Genomic DNA, 7,500 nt, shown 5'->3' on the forward strand with positions numbered 1-7,500 from the left:
TAGTATGCTTCCCCACAAGCATACAAAATGATACACATTTGTTAAAAACTAGTTTACACTGCATTGTGACTGCATGATATGTACTGTAACAACGCTTACTAAAGTCCATCATTTACTTGCAGTGAAAAGTGTGCAAAAGGCCAAAGTAAGAAGAGTTGTTCTGCAAGGCAGCAGTAACCTGATTTGAGATTTGGTCTGACCAAGACCATAAAAATAACATTTCCCAAACGGCATGGTTAACCCTCCTCCCTTGGTTTGCTACTGGTTGTTTGCTTCCTGACAAAGTGGGTGGCGTTCCAGATTTTTCCGGAGCTCAGAAACGATACTTGTATTGTTCCTGGCCTGACTAGAAGCAACGCTGAAGGTGTTGCGTCACTAGGAGGGCGCGGCCTGGCTAAGGCAGCAGTGCAGCACCTACAGTGTTCTTGTGCTCTCTGTATTAGCAGCCCTGATGTATACTAACAGGGTAACATGCGCTGCTAAATAATACATCAAATGTAACCCATCAGCACTTCCACAACCCCACAATTTACTTGCAGTGAAAAGTGTTTAGCCCCTTAGCGCAGAGCCTCTGTTACAATCGTATTGTCACTAACATGATCATGACCAAGTCTTAATCGGTTGCTTAATACTGTCTGCATTGTCATAGCTGCTATGATGTAGTTGAGTGTTTTCGGCAAGGAGTGAATAGGCCCGTCGACGGGCCCATCTGCAGTAAGGGCAAAATGACTGACTCTGCACTGCAAGGTAGCAGTGCCATATGCACCTACAGTACTCTTGTGCTGTGTATTACCACTGTGTTTTTTCTGCACTGGTGGCAGGGTTTTATTCGGCAGTAAAAGCACATCATGATCCCAACAATGGAGGAAAAGTAAGGCCACATATACCCAACCACCACCACGCCACACCGTCCCAGCTCATAACGTATGTATGAAATTCCTGCTCCACCAGCCAGCCGAATATTTCATTCCAAGCATCCAACTCTGAATGGCTATTCTTGCTGAATACCAACGTCTGGATTTATGGCCCAGATGCTGTAATCGATTCAAATGTGTTTCTTCCTTTACCGAACTGCATAAAGAGCTAAACTACCAGGGAAGGAAAATGGGGAAGAGTGTGAGGGGGAGAGGGAGAGAGAGAGAGAGAGACGGAGAGGGAGGGGAAGGTAGACAGGGAAGTAGGAAAAGGAGATATGCAGACTAAATCTCACAGGGGGGCAATCATGTCAGATCCCCACCAAGGGATTACTGCAGATATAGAAAAGATATCCATTATTATTTATGAGGATTTGCGATCCTCTGGTGTCGGAAATGAGTTTGCCCATTGACCAGTATTCACTATTCACACAGAACTCAGGTGCGCCAACCAGGAGCCATATTGGATTCTGCCTGCTAGGGCTTTATGGGAAATGAAAGGTGATGTCTTTGACTCGGGCCGCTGTAAATTAGGTAAAGGTTGATCATCATGTAGCGGCTGTACTCGGGGCTGGGGGGTTAGTTGTTCTGGGCCAGGGAGAGAAGGGGCCCAGATTTGGGTCCTCATTACATTGTATGTACTATATTGGGTGGGGGATGGCTTTCAGATGACTGTCCCGGGCCCAAAGCTGTGGGCCTTTACTGTACTGCACAGTGCATTGATATATTACATTGTGTTGGGCTGACACTTATTGTGGAGTGAAACATCTGACCGCAGACACAACACACAACAACGGCAACAACCAAGTTGCAGATAAACCGTTCACTGTATACAAAAGCTTGATGATACTGGTTATGGCGCTATTGATTTTGTCAGTGTCTTCTGCGCCGCATTGATTTTTTCCCAGGGTAATTACCCAGAGCCATGAGCCGTGGTGTGTTGAAGCTACAGTATAAAATGGCTGCTGTTTGCAATGAAGCTTCAAGTCTCGACTGACTGCCTCGAAGAAACCCGCAGACAGCCAGGCCAGGCCAGGCCAACAGGGCTGAGCTGCGATGGAAAAATAGCCCAGGCAGTTTTGGGCATAGACCAGTCCCTGACACTGCTCCCTTCTTTTCCATGATATTATGGCTAGTGGTCGACAAAGGTCTTCCTGCACCTGTTCGTCCCCCTCGGGGGGCGAACGTGCGACCTTGTCAACTTCATTGGTTCAGAAATGGGAGGCACAGTACGATACCGCTGGACTAAAGGACCAGTCCCCCAGCCCAACGGCATCGATACTGTATGAGGCTATCGGGAGGGAGGTTTACTGACGTTCCATGCCAACTCTGCTAGTTAGCCTCCATTACACTAGCTCAGTGCACGCTCAGTGCATCTATATTACTACCAAAGGGCCGCCCCTTCTAAATTGAGGGCTTGTGTGTCAGATTTTAATGGGGGTGATTATTATTGGAGATGATTATGTGACAACACCTCAGAGTGCTCAGAGCACTCACGAGTAGACCTACTTTGAAATAATTTTGTAAATTCAGAGCATGTATAGCATTCTTGCTCATTACGTGCAACAGAATGCTTTTTTTAACCTTAGTGCAGTCCTATATTCAAAGCATGAGATACGCGCCTCCTTTTTCAACCAGTTGATGTGACCAGATTAGTCAACTTCACCCCTTTACAATCCAACACATTGGTGTCTAAGGGAAGAATAAGAACAATCAAAAAAAGTCAGAGAATGCACGCATATCAGTAGCACGGGTGCTGGACCAAACATAAGACAATTGAAAGTTCACTGTGATGAAGGACTGAGAGTCCGAAACGTTGTGCCATTCAATTTTGGGAGCATCAAACAGTGTTGCAGACCTTTCCTTTCCTTTCAAGAACAAGAACAAACAAACCAACCAACAAACAAAAAACAACAGTATTGGCCTCTTGAGGACTGTTGGCCCACCAGACAAATGCCCTGTATGCCAGGTTACCAATCCAGCTCAGCAGACCAGGCAACACTCTGGAGATGATGTATGGAGGAATATCTGTATGATCACATGGCCAATCACCCACATGCGGCCAGACCAACATCAATAACCACACTGACCTGTGACCCCCGGTAGTGCAGCGCTGTGGCTCACCTTTAAAACTCCACCCTCCAAGCCATGCTAAATGTCCCTCTATAAATTCTGACTCCTGGCTGCAACGACGGCCACCATGAAACTGTCATGTTAAAAAAGATAGCTGCTCTCTCTCTCTCTTTCTCTCTCTCTCTCTCTCTCTCTCTCTCTCTCTCTCTCTCTCTCTCTCTCTCTCTCTGTCTCTCTCTTTGGGTTCTATATAATCTCTCCCCCTTTGTTCCCTTTATTGCTCTCTCTCTCTTTTACTCCCTCTATCTTGTCTTCTCTACTCACCTTTTTCCTCTGTTGCCTCTCTCTCTTTCTCTCTCTCAAATATATCTCTCACTCCCATCTCTCTCTTCCCGTCTCCTGAAGGCCATACATAGGGTGAGTCATTTCTGGCCCAGCCGTGCTGCCGAAGTCCAGATGTAGCCGTTCTACCTCGGGGGAAATAAATCGTCGCTGGCGGGAGCAGCGGTACCTGTGAGCGTAGAGCGAGGAGGAAACGGCCCCTGTGCATTCAGGGCACATGCAGAGGGTTCCATAATACGGTGCATTACAGCCATAAATACAGCAACATGCTGTGAACCCGTGACAGGGTTAGGGTCCTGGCCGGCACAAGGCAGCAGCCCGCGCAGCCGTTACATTGCCAGATGAATCTTCACTTCACTTCACTGCCGCCATATCTCCCATGTCGCCCGCTCAGGTCCGCAGACAGGGCGGGGACAAAAGAGTAAAAAAAAAGTTGTTCCGGGCTCAGGGAGATGGGCGGCCTCAGAGGGAGGTCCCCGTTATATTGTATGCTTTGGGTGAGGAGATTTCTTTGATGATTTTGTCCTGGGCCCAGTCAAAGCTGCCAGCCACCCTGCATGCGCTGCCTGAGCCTGTGACCGCAGATTGCCTTTTTACGACAAGATGTGTTATTTACTCTTTTTTTTTGCACGGAAAAGAAAGATGAGATGAGATCTCGAAATGTCTGCCCTGAAAAAGTCGTTAGGAGTTGTGTAGCACAGTGTGTGTTGTCACACATAATAAACCACATGGAAGAGAAGGGCTAATTACACATAGCCATGATGAGGTTCTGAATTCAGACTGCTTCCTTGTTCTCAGATGCTTTCTCTCGGTGTGTGTGCGTGTGTGTGTGTGTGTGTGTGTGTGTATGTATGTGTGTGTGTGTGTGTGCGTGTGTGTGTGTGTGTGTGTGTGTGTATGTATGTGTGTGTGTGTGTGAATTCGGCCTTATCCTTCTAAGATGTCTGTTTATGCATTCTTTTACCCGTATATAGGCCTTCTACTCTATTGTACAATGGCACTTTTTATTTCATCTTTTATGTGTACTATATGGCCCTTTGCACATTGATCTTATGCTTATGAAGTACGCTACACAGATATCGCCAACATGCATGGTCTTGATAATAATTGAAGGTACAGTGATAAGTTGGTGTACAGTGAATAACATGAAGTAAATAATAGGCATAACAATGAAAAAAGGAAAATGATACATGCAAGAAATTAAGAAGATGTTCTTTAATAATTAGAATCAACGGCAAATTCAAAATATTAACTTCAAAAGTTAATCATTTGGTTTAGCAAGAGAAAGCACCTAAGTCTTACTTAGTCTTCCTTCTCCTTCCTTCTCCTTCAAGACATCATTGCTCTGGCTAATGGTACATAGGCCTACAGTCAGGGCCGTAACCAGACATTTTCAAATACCGAGGTCAAATACTGTGTGCGATACTGCATACTGTACATTTAGAATGCTTCAAACACTTCAGTCAAACTCATAAGTTTGTTTTCATTAATCAATGCCTTGACGATAAATGGGGGTGTCGTATACACTGAATTTATCATTGTTGACCATATGTCGATTTTCTTCATAGATACATTTTACATTACTGAAAAAAATACTGAGGACATGACCTCTGTGTCCTCAATGGTAGTTACGGCCATGCTTACAGTACAATCACACCGAAAAACATCAAAGTCGTCACCAACTCCGCTGGCATAATTACGGCCCCATCCTCCATAATTTTGACAGTGTGCCGCTAATTGCATTCTGGTTTGATTGTTGCTGCCTGGGCTTGTCCTGTTTAATGTGATTTTCGTCAGGAGGGGTAATGAAGAGGAAGTTGTCAGCCATCTGCGCTTTCAAGGTACCACGGCAACGGAGACGGCTTGCTCATTCGTGTCGATTCCGGAATCCAACAATGCGTGCGACACGTGAGAACAGGTACAAATAGGCTACCCTTTAACAATGACAAGCCGCTGAGAAATGACTACTTTATGAAGATGACAAAGTAGGGATGAATCGTGGGTGCTCGGCAAAGCACGGCGTGGCTCTGTGCATTACGCATCATATTTTACAGATGCAATTAAATTACACTACGGTGATCAATAGGAGGCCGCTGATAAAGGGTGTAATGAGACAGTGAGGGAAAACAACAGGCTACACACAGCTACACACACAACCTGCAGCTGTTGGAGGCATTGGAGTGTGATCTGCTAATATGTGCTAATACACATGCTAATACTGTACACAACTACTACACGATCATACACATGCATACACACTCACATACACACTCACACCACACATACATAGGCCTATAGTTAGGAGGCCTTGTGAGTGTTGGAGGCATTGGCGTATGCTGTGTATACACATGCAAATACTGAGTACACAATTACTACTTACCGTCTTAAACATACACAGATGGACAGATATAGGAGCTCTCGTGACTGTTGTTCAGCTACACACAGCCAGCTAATTTTTGTATAGGCCTACACACCAGTGTTTATTTTGACATCAAATTGCAATTAACTTTTATATGCAAATAGCCTACGCAGGGCTCTCAAGTCTCACTCTTTGAGAGTGTGACACACGCATCTGAGCGAGTTCACAGTCTCACACGCCACACATGGTATTTCACACTCTGAAGTTTTGATAACTTATACAATCGGCGCTCATTAATTCATCCAACCTATCCACAGACTCGTTAGAAATCGTTAACAGCGTTTCTGTGTTCAGACTAGTTACCACGCTATTCAGCCAATCAGAAAATAGATTGTTCGGTTGTCGGGCAGATCAGATCAGTGGATCAGAGTTTCATCCAATAGCGCGGGCAGCAGAGTTCAAAGAGAACTGTAAAATTCACGAATCGAACTGGAGACGCAGGAGCCAGGACCATCAGGTGATAATTTTATACAGGTGAAATATGAGTCTTGTATTAGTTAGGCTACTGTTTTTACTTTTTATACTAATATTTCCAGCCCGTGTAGCCTTGACAGGGATGTTACAAGAGAGCAAAATAGTTAACAATGCTAGCTAAGCTATAACCCTAGCTGATTGTTTGATGATCATCCCTCTCAAACATGATTGAAACGGCGTGCTTTTGCCTATTATAAAATGTGTTATCCGTAGTGGTGTTTACAGGCAAGCTTATCAGAATGTGGCATACAGCCTAATAATAGCAGTGATTTCATTTGTCAATGAGAAACAGTGACCTTATTGACAACTCGTAGCAATTAAAAGATATGGAGAAATGACGTGCCACCAACCAGTCGAGTTGTCCTGAGGACGATCAGAGTTAGTTCAGTGTATGCAATGGAAAGGGGATCTAGATATTTTTAGTAGCTTAGGAGCCGTCATGTCACATTAGGATATGTAATAATGTTTCTATTACTGCATTTGATTTAGAATGTCATGGGAATACACCATGGACATGGAGACAGAAGAGGAGACAGAGTGGGAAGTGGGCAAATAGTAGACAGACTGTAGAGAATGGAGGAATGCAGAGGTAGTGATACTAGAAGAGAGGGCAAGTAAGCTAAAGAAGTCAGGGGCAACCAATAGTGCTGGAGATATCATGGTACTGAATGAAAAAGGGTATTATTTGGATCTGGCGCCTAAAAAAGTGATTGGACTTGAATTTAATTTGAGCTGCTAATGTCAATGCACAGTGCAAAAACAGATACAGATAGCCTATTTTAGGCTATTCCCCCACAATGGACATTGTCTAAAATCATTCCCCTCAATGAAAATGGTCAAAAACCACTTCACTCTAAAACAGGCATCCCTTCTTCAGATATTGTGTTAAAATTGCACTTTTAAAAACTACATTTTCAAAATTTCTCGGGGAGAAACCCCCGAACCACCAATAATTAGAATCAGTCTCTGAGTAACCATCCCCCTGCTTTTATTTTACAGCTTGAGCACTGGTTAGGGCTAAGCATATTTAATAAATAGTATATTAGGTCTAATCAAACTTTTTAGCTGGGTTGAAGAGAAACCTAGTGTCGATGGGTCGATGGGCGACGGGTCGATGTCTGTCCCACCCCCTTTTTTAAAACAATCTCACTCCAAACAATCTTCAAAACTTGAGAGCCCTGCCTACTGTACACAACATCTTAAATACACACACATGTACATACAGTATATGATTGCTAAACAGACACATAGGAGGCCTGACTGCACTACTGAAATAGG

This window comes from Engraulis encrasicolus, chromosome 5 (assembly GCF_034702125.1).
Source record: "Engraulis encrasicolus isolate BLACKSEA-1 chromosome 5, IST_EnEncr_1.0, whole genome shotgun sequence".
Taxonomy (NCBI): domain Eukaryota; kingdom Metazoa; phylum Chordata; class Actinopteri; order Clupeiformes; family Engraulidae; genus Engraulis; species Engraulis encrasicolus.